Raw genomic sequence first — 14,540 nt, forward strand, 5'->3', positions numbered from 1 at the left:
GTTCATCAGTATTTTATGTAGTTTTACCTTCCAGCCCCCTTTGGAATGTAAACATGAGTATGGGTGCCAAAGATGATACTTCTAAGAGATCATTAAATCCTGGTTTAATACACTTTAGACAAAATGGGAAATGTCTTGTATTTTATTACCTTTAGCTTCTCACACTAAAAACAATCCCTAAAGAATGTGCTGCCTGAAATGTTTTTGCTGCCTAAGGCAACTGTCTGCTTTAACTGTATGACAGAATCGACCTCGGTGATATTTGCTGAAGTTCAAGTATTTGGTATTTCTTCAATGAAACTACACTGCAATGTGCCTCAAGGGAAACTTGTAAAACAGAGAAGGGACAGATAAGAAAGCTGATCACCTAACACACATGTTTGGTCTACTTTGCCCTCCAGTCTATTTCTGTGTTTTGGTCAAATGAAAGTGTATTGATAAATACATTAAAAAAAACAAACAAAAACTAGATGGATCATAGAGTAAAAAATTTTAAATGATAGAGCAAAATAACCTTGAAGACAATGTGGATACACAGAGTCAAAGGCTACATATGAAATATTGAGTCTGGGAATATTTACAAAGTATGTCTAAGACATAAATGAAAAGTTAAAATAAGAATTTACAAAGGAAAAAGAAGTGAGAGAGAGGACTATAGAAATAAATAGAAAAAAATTCTGAGAGCCAAAACATTTTTGAAAGGTAAATCACAGACTGGAAATGGCAGACAAAATGTTATCATCATTATGTCTCTAAGTTAAGGAAAAAAACATCCTAAAACTTTATTTTCTTTTAAACTAAAGGTATGACTACTCTATAGAAAAATATTAGTGCCCCCAAACAAAGCTGCTTCCTTCATAATTGAAGAAATATAAAGTAAAACAACCTATACATTTAGAATTCCCTTTGAAAAGATAATATTCAAACTTTGTAAGAGTGTGGGAAAAGGGACATGTATACGTTGTTACTGGAATAAAAATTAGTACTGTTACCGAAAGCAAGTTCATGTGCTTGAAGCACAGTGAGGCCAAACAAACTGAAACGTTGGCATCTGGAGCAACAAAAGGTTTACTGCACGGCTGGGCAAGAACAGGTGGCCTATGTTTCCAAGGCCCCAAAACTCCCTGAAGATGTCAACTGAGCATTTTTAAAGACAAGCTGAGGGAGGGGGCATCCCAGGGTGTGTGATCAGCTCGACCACAATTCTCTTGATTGGTTGATGGTAGTCAATCCTTAGGCACCAGAAGGTCTGGGGGATACATGCTTGTGATCATTAAGTAGCTAATTTCTTCCATTGGGTGGTGTTTTTTAGCATCTGAAAATCCCAGGAAATATGCATGAGATACTATTATCTGGGTACTTCAGAGAGGAGCTACAGCAGAGGATATGGGGGAGGGGTCCTTCTAGGTTATAGTTCCCCCCTTTTCTTTGATACTCCTCAATCTTGAGAACAGGTGTGGGACAAGAAGGGTAGTGATATTTTGGATAGAGAGGTTAATCATAAACTTGGAGGAGAAACTCAATTTCAGTCTCTAATCCTGTTTCATCCTCACCCAAATCTTTCAGGGCAGGGGGTGACGACCACTCTTGGCTACTTTCTGCTGAAACAGGGATTAGCCTTACCTCGATTTAGGGAATTGTACAGATTTTTCCATCTTTTCCCCTTTTGACTATAAATCTTTCAATAGAAAGCATAGATGATCAAATATCTGCCCCTCTCTGCTGGAGTGGTGGCTACTGCCCCTGGTTTAGATCACATCCCTCAGTGTTAGGCCTCCTTTATACTTGCCTTGTTTTCCATGTTGGGGGAAAACTCATCAGATACCATGAACAGGTTCAGAGGCATGTTAATAGGGAACACTTTACAGGCTATACATTTTATCATTTATACCCAATTGTTACACAAGCATCATACATGTGCTTTTAGCAACAGACTTAAAGAAAACATTGTTATACATCATGAGTAGTTACACTCTGTGACAACTCCATTAGAGAATTCTCCTTCTATTATAAACATTGGGAGCAATATTGATAGGGTGACAAACATTTGGTAAACAGTTCAATTAGAAAACATAGATTAAAAGCCAGTAATACTTAAGACAACCAAAAAATTATAACCATATTCATCAGTTCACTCAATCCTGTGCAATCAATCCCTTTTACTAACAGTTTTATGAAATCAGAGGGTTTTTTTTGACTTCCAAAATATCCTACCCAGCTCAGCAGTACAAGCCAGAAGAAACCCGTACTTGTCAAAATGTCCTTTTTACGAATCCTCCTGAAAACGAAACAGTCCCACAAAGCAGCAACTTAACTACCCACGAATGCCAAAGGACCCAAAAGGCAAGATAGAAGGTTCAATTACAATGTTTGCGGCAAAGAAGCTTAACCAAGTTGCTGTGACATACAACATTCCAAGATAATAACCAAAACCATGATTGATGGCACTATACCAGGACATATCCAAACCATAGAAGCCCCACATAATCTCTTGAATGTCCACATCAACAGCATTCACTTATACTGTCTCATCTGAGGAGGATACTCACTCATTTGACAATTCAGCATACCAACCAATCCTAGTTAGTTTAACATGTTTCTCTGAGATGCCTCAGGAGCCCCCTGAAGCATCTCAAAGTCAGCTGAAGTCAAAAGAACTTAATTAGAATTTGATACAAAGCTTGTCAAAAATATCAAAAAGTTTCACACAACCTGTTATCAGAAGCATTCTAAGTAACAGAGAAGAACCAAATTTAGTCCTGCACCAACCTAATTTTTTTAATAACAAAAGCCATTTACCTAATTAAGTTTAATCTAATCTCAGCCTGACCATGCACAGAACTCCCTTTTTAGGGCTCCCTTTCCACAACTTTCTGTATCCATATTAGTTTGTCTCCCCTCTAGAAACTGGCTCTAGGACCAAATCACTTTCTTTCTCCTTAACAAAATGCAATTCCATTTCTTATACCCCTTTTTAAACAAAACATTTACACTACTTTTCTCCTATATACTGAAATGTTTCCCCCGTTACTTTTAGTACCTTTAATTACATATTTAAATTAAAATCCTCAATTCTTAAAAATCTTAATTTCTAGTAAATGTTTCAGTATCTTATTTTATTTGGGAATGACCTAGTTATTCAATTATTCGATAAACTTCCATCATTTCACTTAACTTAGCAAATGCTAATATTTCAAGTTACCAAATATCTGTAGAGATCACTTTAAAGTAGACACTTCTAAAACATAATTTATTTCTAAAAAGTTCAACCAAAGCTCTTATATTTGCATTTAATTCACTTATAAGAATTTTATCATACCAAGTTATTTTTTCCTTCTGTTGACAAACTCTGCAACAGAAACAACGTAAACTTATTGACCTTTAGTAAACCAAGGTACAGTAAAAGACAGGTCTGTATTGATTATACCAACAAGCTTATGCTAGCTTCAATAACAGGCATAAACTCAAAGCTGAATATTTCCTAGTCACATGAACCTGAAATTTGTCCTATCTAGCTTCCTTTGTACTTAGAAGTATTTAATTTTTAAGCACTTACTTGTAAGTCAATTAAATGGAGTTCATTTATAAGTCAATTTTTTACATACAGATAGACAGAACCAGAGATCTCACAGTTTTTCCATTTGCGTTTTTAAAAAAATCCTCTTTTCCCTAGAGAGCCCACATCATCTACATCTCAAAGGCACAGGAGGAGAAATGCAAACTCTGCCTCTAAGTGCTTTCACAAGACCCGACCGTCTTGGCTACTTTCAGGTTTTGTTTTTTTTTTTTCAGTTTCCTAACATCCATTTCAGTTTATAAAGAAATAACAGTAATAGACAATAATGCATATATATCATTCACTCACATTTACATGCATCACTTTCAGCAAAACCAGCAAGAGAGAATAGGATTTGGATTCAGGTACTGGCGCACACGCGCATACGCGCACAAGCGCATGATAAAAGCTCAAGTAATTGCAAAAGGCCCGCTTTGATATAATATAGCCATTAAAGGCCATTGTTCTCCAGATCTCAGAAGATTTGAGCTCCGATCCCACTGAGCCTACACAGTGTTACAATAAAAATATATCCTTTTCTTTCATTTATGGGAGCATAGCTGAAGTTCTCCCAGTTTTGCAAAATATACCCAAAGGGGACTACAAGATGGAGCAGAGCTCTGATCATTCATAATTATTTACAACCAATGTTATCAAATATCAAGCAAACAACAATTCAAAACGATCTCTCAGTGTCACAGTTTCCTAGTCCCCAAGTGGGAGGTTCCCAATCAATACCCCATCAGAGGTGAAGCTGAATGAATGACCAAGGCGAGAAAGGGAAAGTTCCAACCAGTGCTCCCTGCCGCAGGTAAAGCCAGCACAATAGGGAAGGATACCCTGGTGTCACCGCATGTGAGCCCTGTTACTCAGCAAAGACGCCTCAGTCGGCCAATCCAAGCACTGATACACACACACAGAAATACAAACAGTAAACATGGTCCCACAAACGAAAGATCAAACCCAAAAAATTTCAGTTCCGTTCCTAGACGGAGGCCTCCAGTGGCCTGGCTGCTCAAAGAGAATGGACCCAGAGCGGCTCCCAGTGAGCCCAGAACGCAGTGAGCCCAGGTGGAGCAGGCAGAATTTTCCCACCCTGCATAAGCCCGGGTGGCTCATCCCAAAACCATACACACAAAAGTGTAAACAACAAATAAACTACGGTTGCACCGACAGTCAGAAGAGGTGTAGTCTGAAAATTCTACTTCCACTCCCAGATGGAGGCCTTCACACAGATGGGCCCACCTCTCAAAAGACCCAGAGTGGCGTTTTGAGCGCAGAGCGGCTCACTTCCCACAGGGAAGGAGCCCAGAGGGAGAGGAGAGAATTCCCAGCCGGCTCGAGCTGAAGTGACTCACCCCCAGGCGACACCGAATGTGGACCACAGCTCCAGAAGCTTCTCCGCTCCAAACTGCCTCGCACCAGAGCGGCCGGCGCCTGGCAGAGTTCCTTCCGGTTCCGGTTCCGGGAGTGAAGTGAGTTCGGGCAGCTGCTGGGGCCCCGGGAAGGGGCCACCCCTGACAGGCACAAACTCCTAGGCCGGCTTCCCAGAATTGTTACCAAACACATTTGTCAAGGCCAAAGTCAAGAGTTTGGAGAAGAGGAAGGTTTATCGCCTGGTGGAGCAAGAACAGGTGGCACGTGCCCAAAAAGCCCTCGAACTCCCCCAAGGGTTCAGCTGAGCATTTTTAAAGGCCAGCTGAGGGAGGGGCGGCCCAGGGCGTGTGATCAGCTGTGCACAGTTCTCTGGTTGATAATGACCAATCCTTAGGTGCCAGGAGGTCTGGGGGCTACGTTCCCATGATCATCAAGTAGTTAATTTTGTCCACTGGTGGTGGTTTTCATGAGTTACTATTTCATGGGAACTTAAGAGGGGAGATACAGCAGAGGATACGGGGGAAGGGCCTGTCCCGCGAAGGCCTCATTGGGTCCTGCTTGGTTACAGTACCACTTCTGCAAGAAACAGGAAAAAAATGCTTAAACCTCTTATTACAAAATTCTACATTTGTGAATCTCTTATAAACCCCAAATGGGGAAAATAACCATCATGAAACATTAAGTAAAAAAAGCTGGATACACAATAATACCTGTCTTATCTGTTGTATGATTTCAATTTTATAGTAAAAATGGGAAAAAAATATAGCAATATTAATAATGGTTACCAGTATGAAAGTCTATTTTAAATCAAGATAGCAACGAAAGAATTAAAATTATAGGGTTCTATGTATGTACACTATACCAGTGAATACATGTCTATATGTATCTCTACAATATCATACAAATATATATTCATTAATGAAAACAGTACTACCTATGTAAGACCTACTATGTGGCTGGTATCACTTTTGATGGGTGATATTTAGGGAATAAATTTTTCTTCTAGTTTTCTTGTTGAGTAAAGAATGTAGCCTTCTCCAAGCAAATTGGAAGGTCCACATTGATATAAATACCATATAAAGAATCTCTTTCTCTATTGAGGTGAGTTTACATAGCATTAATTTAGGATATTACTGTATTTACTGTACTATTTTCTGAATTAAGATTAGGCCCTTAAAGTTTATATATAAATCAGTGAGAGAAACAGTGAACACTCCACAAGTTAGTATTTGTAGAATTAGAAGAAAATTACTAGCAGCTGATCAGCTGCTGCAGCTCACTGAGAAAGTCTATTAAAAAATGGTCTTTTGTGACTTTAATCATAGCTTTAATGATTTTTTTTTTTTTTTGCACTTTCTCTTACTGTGCTAAACCTTGTGATGGATTCTTAGCACAAGAGTTACTTGGCAGCATCTGACGAGTCGGTCACTTTCTCCTCCATGACGTATTTTCTCTCCTTAGTTCCTACCCACCACTCCTACCAGGTTTACTACCTTCCTCACTGGGTGCTCCTTCTCTGTTCCTTTTGGTTTCTCATCCTCCTCGCTCAGACCTCTCAGCTGCAGTGTGACCTGGGCATTAGTCTGGGTCTTCATCTCTATCCATACTCACCCCCTTGGTAATCTCTTCTAGTCTGGTGGTTCCATGTACCTTTACATACAAATGATTCCCCAATTTATAGACTTTAAATCCACATTCACCTATCAAACTGTCTTGGAAATACAAAGGATATCCACTTGGATATGTAAGAGATGTCTTAGACTTAACATGTGCCTAACAGAAACCATGATCATCTGTTCCCTACTAACTCCTGCCCTACGGGGGGAAAAAATGCTTCTCCTGCAATCTTCTTCCTCCCAGTTAACGACACCTCCATTCTTCCAGGTGCTTAGACCAAAAATTTTAGTCTTCCTTGACTTCTTTTTTACTCTCACATTTTACATACAATTTATCAGGAAATAGGCCCTACTCTCAAAAGATATTTAACCACCTCTCACAGCCCGTATTGTTACCACTCCTGTTTGAGCTATCCATGTTCTTCACCGGGAGTACAGCACGCACCTCTTATGGGGTCTGTTTTTACTTTGTACACGACAGTCTGTTCTCACCACAGCAACAAGAGTGATTCTTGACCGTCCTCATGAGGACTGCAAGGCTCAGGATCTGGGTCTGTCACCTCTCTGACCGCTTTGTCTGCTACTCTCCCACTGGCTCGTGCTGCTTGAAGCACAGCGGCTTCTTTTCTTGTTCCTTGAAAATGCCAGCCACCCCTTTGCCTTGAGGCCTTTGCACTTTCTGAAAGTTCCCCCTGCCCAGATACTTTCTTCCTCAAGATGTCTGTATGGCCAACTCCCTTGTTCCTTCAAGGCTTTTTTCAAATGTGTCACCTTCTTAGGTGAACCACTGTATTTAAATTACAACCACTCAAACTGAAGTCCTGCTCCCTCCCCCACTCTGTATTTTCATATGATACTTTTATCTTCCTAGAATACTTCATCATTTACTTATTTATCATATTTGGTGCTTATTATCTGGACTTTCCTGCTAAGAAGAAGCTCCACAAAGTCAGGATTTTTTTCTTTTTTGTTTACATGCATATTCTAGCATAGAAGAGTGCCTGCCATGTAGCAGGTACCCAAGAAATATCTACAGAGTGAATTAAATGAACTCAAAAACTATAAGCTCCGTGAAGCAGTGATCACATCTATGCTGGATCCTGAGAGCCTAGCTCACTGTTTAACACTTAGTGGACTACATGAATATTTGCTGAATGAATGGATGAGAATGAAAAGTAGATTTATCAACATGGCACATGTGGCCTTTGTTCACAAGCCCATAGTTTATGACAGCATATATTTTTCTTTGTTGTTCAAGATTAGGAACATTTATAACGCTTTATAAGCTGCACAAAGGTAATAATTCTAGTATTCAGTGAACTCCCATAGGTCATAACCATAGATTAGGAGATGGTGTGGTGATAATCACCTGATGCTGCAAATAATACCGTTAAAATGACCTGATCCAAATGCCACCACCATTCTCGGGAAGCAGAATGATCTCCTGTTGGTTATCTTTAAGTAATCAAATTCTTTCTAGTAGTTCTCAGTAGTTGTTCTTAACTTTTGTGCAGGTTTCTCCACTTTTATTTTGAAAATTTAATAACCAGCATGCATTCTCTAATTGTAAACTGATGTTGCTCAGAAGATTTAAAACTTTACAGACAGTCACTCAGGTAAGTACCCTGAACATTTTCTCCCTGTGGTTTATTGGGATAACAAGTAAAGTGGTGGTAACAGTGCCCCACTTTCTACTCAGGGACTTTACCAACAGTAGATTCTGACTCACCTGCTTTATTTAGATTATTAAAAACACATACTTTACACATGTTTTGGGGACTCTTATGTAGAAATTTTCTAGTTCACAATTAAGTTTCAAGAGACTCAGCCCTCACTGAACTGGAAAACAGTCTGATGATGTTTGAAGGAGGGTTGCTGACTTCACCCACTGCAGCTCAATGGTGGTGTTCACCTGCCTGCTCGGTCATGAGAACTTACGAGTAGCAGTCAAGGTGATGGGGACGCAGAGTGAGGCCATAACCAATGTGATTTCCCAGGACGAAGCAGAGACTGACAACCTGGCAAGGCTGACTCAGAGTTTGGCAATTTTCTTTTCACTTTCCTTCTTTTCACTTGATTCCTCTTGCTCTGAATATTCCTCATGGATATTTCAGCCCCATTGATTATTTCTTTGTCTCTGCTCCCCAGCCACGTGCTCCTTCCCTAGCTCTACATATCTGGTTTAATGTAGTCAAGATCAAGACAAACAATTTTGCTAATAGAGTTTCTAGTAGCAAGAATGCGATAAACATGCTTGACCTCAATGAGTCAGAATCATTCTTTGGTGTGCACAATATTTCTCATTTAAACTCATTTACACTATCTTAACAAAATCCCAGCAAGAACTAGACCTCTAGGCCTTTTTAAGAGAGTGAGACGATCTCAAATGCTAGCAAAAGGATGAATAAGCAGTTGGAATTTCTTTTATGTAGACAACCAGGTCAAAGCAGCCCTGTGCAGGAACACGGTTTAAGTCTTGGTTTTGTAAACTAAATTCTGTGATTACAGTGAAAATCCAGCTTCGAACAAGAGGGCTTTTTTGTTTTTTTTTAAGGGCATGTCCAGCTGGAGCCAGACAAATCTGAACTAGATCCCAGCTGTTTAGATTATCTCAACCCAAGAACAACTAAATACTGCCGCAGAAAGGACTCTCAGTAGTAAATTCTGGTTTAAAGTTGTAGGGAGAAAGAAAGCCAAATCCTTCAAGACCTCGCCCACTCAACAGTAGCTTAGAAAGGGTAGTAAGAGGAAGAGATTAATTCTCACTTGTGGTTTTAACTGGCCCAACCATCATAAGTTTCTTGATGTCTCAAATTGTTCCAAGCACAGGCATGAGCATTTGCTACATGTGAGTATTTTCAAGTTGGAAAGGCTAGCCCTTTTTCAGGAAATTTAGAAATCTGCCAATTTCGTGACAACTGTTTCATGGATTCCTTGAATAATCATAATTGTTTGTCGATTGTGCATTTTTTCTTACATTTAGATTTTATGCCTTTTTATCAATGCAACCAGGTATAGATATTTCTAAAGATAAAGACCCATTTCATTACACATCACCACAAAGCAAGTACTATTTCAAGTATAAAAAAGTACTTATCACAATAATCATCACTATATTGCTAATTAATTTGGTAGTATTCTAAGTTATATACTTTGCTACTAGTAAAACGAATGTACATATCAATCTCTGAAAATTATATGGAATAATTTTATCCTCTAGGTAAATAAATCTCCTCAGTTTTACTCTGTGCCCTGCACTATCTTCCAATAGCACAAATATTTTAAAATTGTATTTCTATTCCACTTTATATGTATGGTGTAGTATATTCTCTCTTAATACTCACATATTTATAAATTATGCATTTGAATTTGGCTCTCATTTCAACACCTGAAATATGTTGAAACACATTTCAAGTATAAATATTTAGTCTCTCAAGAAGAAATAGATTTATTTTCCTTTAGCGTACATGCATAGTATGTATGTTACGTTGGACATTCTTGTCTGTGGAGACTTAACAAGCCTATCCAATAATATTTTGTATAAAGATAAATGGTAATTCTGATTGGACAGCAGTTCAGAACCAGAGCCAAAATTCACTTCCCCCACTGAAGTTATGTCATATTACTATTAAACAATTCTCTTGAACTATAAATGTGTGTATTTGTGTGTGTGTGTATGTGTGATGAAACTATGCAGTTGAATATACTTCCTTAAAATAAGGCCACAGGGAGTTAATTGGTGAAGGACGTATTTTCAGCCTTAAACAAGTTGTAAGTTGGGTGACATCTACTATTTATAACAGATGAAAACCAGAAGAGAATTTTTTCTGTTCTAACCTCTAATGACTAGATAAGCTCAGTTTCTTTAAAAGCTGTGCTTAATATTTAAACTGAATCTTATTTAAAAAGATAGTCTAGGATGAAATGATAAAAAACACTCCAGATGCAATCTTCCAGATATGACAATATAAACTTAATTTCTTGAAGAATAAATTTAGGCAATATGCCAGATTTTGTAAGTCAAATGCTTTCAGATGATAACTAGTAAGTTTCTCATAACACATAACGTTCAGTTTGTAACACCCAAATTCTTTATTCACACATGCACAGTCTTCACAGTTACATGGGAATATAAACTATTATTTTTAGAAAATAAAAGCTTTAACATTTGAAAATAAAAATAAGCCTTCTGTTTCCCAGGGCAGATGAAATGATCCAAAAGTTTTACCTTCCGTTCTCAGAAACATACTGAAAGCAGTTAACCAAGACCAGTATTAAAAGAGAATAAATGAGTGTATAGTTTGGAGTATACTGAGTTTATGATGTCTGTATTGGTAAAGGAGTTTTTCCTAACCTTAAAGAACTAATTACTTACCTTGCAGGGTATAGTTCAGTGGTAGAGTGGGTGCTTAGCATGCGTGAGGTCCTGGGTTCAATCCCAAGTACCTCCATAAAAAAATAATAAAATAAATAAATAAACCTAATTACCTCTCCCCCTAAATTTTTTTTAAATAAATAAAAATAAACTACCTTGAGGGAATACTAATATTTAAGAAGGTGGTAAATGCGGAAAAATAGAACACAAAGGATACTGAGAAGAAGGAATAACTAAATGCAGTAGGGAGATCACCAGTGGAATGCTATCTCAGAAGCCAAGAGAAGTTGAATCCTTAAGAATGAGTGAATATTTAACAATGGCAAAGACTAAGGAATGGTGAAATAAGATTAAAGCTTAAACACCACTTGGATTAGCTCAACCAAAGGTCATCTATAAACAGTTTGGAAAAGAGACTGAAATGGAAGTCATATGAGAGTAGGTGGATGAGTGAACAGGATGTGAGAAAGTGGGACCAGCAGTGTCGACAGCTCCTTTCTTAAAGGATGAGATACAAACAAGAGGAATATTAAGCAAGGTTAAAGGAGGTGTTTGTTAGTTTATTTTTAGTATAGAAGTTACTTGAGTACATTTGAGTCCATTGATAAACTGAGGGGAAGAAGGCAGTAGAAAGAGGATAAATGAAGCTCTACATAGAAGGCAGAGGCAGATCCTAAGGAGGCCTGAGTTGGAGAGATGGTCCCAAGACCATTGGCACTCCCCAGCCCTTCCCACCCTGCTTCATTTCTCTTCTCTCTGTGGCATTGGTTACCTTCTATAATACTATATAATTGATGTATTTGTTATATTTATCATTTGTCTTTTCCACCTCTCTACCCTCAGTCTCCTATCTGGCCTCTTCATTTCCTGTTATTCCTGCTTATCTGTTAAATGTAAGTGTCCTCCCAGGGCTTTTTAAAGTTCACACAGGCAGAGATCTTTTTTGTTTATTCATTCCTTTCAAGCACCTACAACATGGCACGCACAACAAATCTTATTGAATAAAAAGATGTTAGATTGTGGAATTTAAAAATTGTTAGGATATGCTTGAGTTTTTATTCTTTTATCTGCAAAGTAGGAATATTTAAGCTGCAGTTCATGAAGAAAGTACGGTCAAGGGAGATTTCCTATATCCTGAAGGTTAGACATTCACTACAAAGATCAGAGGTTATTTATGGAAGCCCATGAGCCGCACTGAAGTTCATGATTTGTCTATCCCACATAATAATTTATTTTTCTTTTTAATTCACCACCATCATTTAAACATTAGATTTAATGCAACAGTTCAGTCAAGTTCAGACATGTGTCTTGTCCTGGAAAGCAGGAGAATGTGACAATACTTGACTCACATCTCAGCATAACAACAACCACCTGCGTCTGATTTGAGGTTGTCCCCTCACCACCACCACCACCACCACCACCACCACTCAGGACATAGGGTCACAAGATAAAGCATGTGGTCTTCATTTGCCAAAGTCCTACTTGTTCACTGTGGTATCCTTAACCTTTAAGTTCACTGCCAATTGCCATTCATTATTGAACTTGAGTTACTGTTTTGTATAGTACAATTGCTTCATGTTGCCTGGCCTTTTTAGGCAAATGTGTAGGCAATCCATGATATTGATAGTACTCAACTAACAAGTAATCTGTGTTCCAGTGGGGGTTTCTTTTATCCTTAGAAAAAAACTCCTCACCAGGGCTGCTTATGTCCTACGTGACCCAGCTGCGTCTGTCCTCTGACTCCCTTCACAACTCTACACTTGGCTTCAATGTACTTCAATTTTCTGTCCTCAGTGGCACTCCTCCTTTTTCTTAAATATGTCAAGCTTCTTCCAGCCTCTATGTCTCTATATTTTCAGTTTTCTTTACTATGATTTCTTTTCTTCAGATAATCAGCATGGCTGGCTCCTAATTTTGCCACCCATGCAAATGTTGGTTAAGAAGCAGAAACTTCCCTCAAAACCATACAAGTTGTCCTGAAATCTGAATGCATCTCAGCCCTCTCTTAAGATGTCCAACAAGCAACTTGCATGAAAGGTTTACTCAAGGCAAAGGGGACAATTTTCTAGGGGCAGGATTAATTTAAACTTCTAGTCAGAATCAAGTGACAAAGACGGTACGGAGAATAGACTGGAATTCCAAAGCTAGATTCCACTTTGAAAAATGTGCACACTATTAGGTTTACTAGATTTTTAAACCCTATTAACGCAAATGCAAGGGTGCCCATTCAATGGATCTAGCCAGTAGACATATCTTGAATACCATTAATTTCCTTGAAGAAAAATTATTCCTTGCATATTACATGCTGATTAAAAACTTTCTGGTATTGATTGGGGTTACAATTGGTGCCCTTCTTATGTAGGTTTTCTATTAGGGTCCTTTAAATGCTAACTCACTCCCTGGAGTGTGAGTTCTGACAGATATACTAGAAATATTAATAAACCAACCCTAAGGGATAGATAAAATTAACACATCTTCATTCCTGTACATGTGCACTCATACATATCACATACTCCATTCTGATGCGTTTTAAGGTACATCACAGGAAACATAATAATTAGGAATCAATCATTCATACATAGAGTAAATAATGAGATTCCTCTCCTCCATTCCCCTCCCCACACCTTACCAATCCTGAGTGCACTGATGTAAAAATAAAAAGTTGGTTTACTATGGGACTATGAGTGACTAGTTTACTCCCTTATTCTTTCCATGGAACTCATAGGATCTGAAGAAGCTGTTTCTGGCATCTCCCATTTTAACCTGAAATGTTTTGGTCACAGAAACACGGCCAGTCTTGAGTTGGCTTAAACTGAAACTGTTGGGTCTGCGTGTCTGGATCTTTATGGGTTAAATAGGCATCGCAGGCTTCCCCGAATAACTAACTATTATGAAACCCAAACCAAGTTCTTCCCAGTTTTCTCTTCCTGCTTCTTGGAATAGATTTACTGCACCCAGGTGTAAATAGCAATGTAGAATTTACCGACAATTTCAAGATAAACTGAGGAGATGGTTTAATAGCAAATATTCTGTTTGAGAGGTAAAGTCTCTTAAAATCCTCACGGGCCATCTCTCTCCTTTCCAGTCTCTTCCCCTCTCCCGTGGTCCAGCAGACGATCTCTCTTCTTCTTCCCTTCCCTCAGATGCTGCCCTGCTTCTGCTGATTCCTTCCCTTCTCTCCCCAAAGCACAAGTGTTTCTTCTCTTTCACGTGTATAATAACCCTACCATTTTTTCGGAATCCTCAATGCCAATTGACAGCACAGGCCCAGAAGCCCCAGCATCCACTATGAATGAGTTTATCAAAACAACAAATCTAGGTCTTTTCTTTGGAGGATTTGTGTGTCAGTCACCTTGAAAAATGAAACAAGATTTCCCATGTTTTACATCTGTCCTTATAAAAAAACAGATTGAGTTCTAAACACCTTACAAGTATATTTTTGGAAGACAATCTCTTCTTAATTTGGAGACTTCCTGAGTACTAGAAATAGAAAAAAATGCTCATTAATTTTGGATTTTCCTCAAATATGATGGTTATGGCTTCTCACGATGATAGTTGGTATGTAACAAAAAGGTACAAGCTGTTCTGTCTCAACACACACTCATCTACATTTATT

At 38.5% G+C, this 14,540-nt stretch overlaps 1 protein-coding gene and 1 long non-coding RNA gene across 2 annotated transcripts in view; one reads left to right on the forward strand and one right to left on the reverse strand.

Moving 5' to 3' along the window:
- The window catches only part of PPP1R1C (protein phosphatase 1 regulatory inhibitor subunit 1C), a 106,655-nt gene that overhangs the window by 81,372 nt on the left and 10,743 nt on the right, over positions 1-14,540 (forward strand). The gene's annotated exons all lie outside the window — the stretch shown is intronic.
- On the reverse strand, positions 1,051-5,109 carry LOC140696419 (uncharacterized). Its single transcript, XR_012072723.1, has 2 exons — positions 4,915-5,109; positions 1,051-1,315 (listed from the first exon to the last, which is right to left on the reverse strand). It is a non-coding gene; the product is annotated as an uncharacterized lncRNA (long non-coding RNA).

The sequence above is a fragment of the Vicugna pacos genome, chromosome 5, assembly GCF_048564905.1.
Source record: "Vicugna pacos chromosome 5, VicPac4, whole genome shotgun sequence".
Taxonomy (NCBI): domain Eukaryota; kingdom Metazoa; phylum Chordata; class Mammalia; order Artiodactyla; family Camelidae; genus Vicugna; species Vicugna pacos.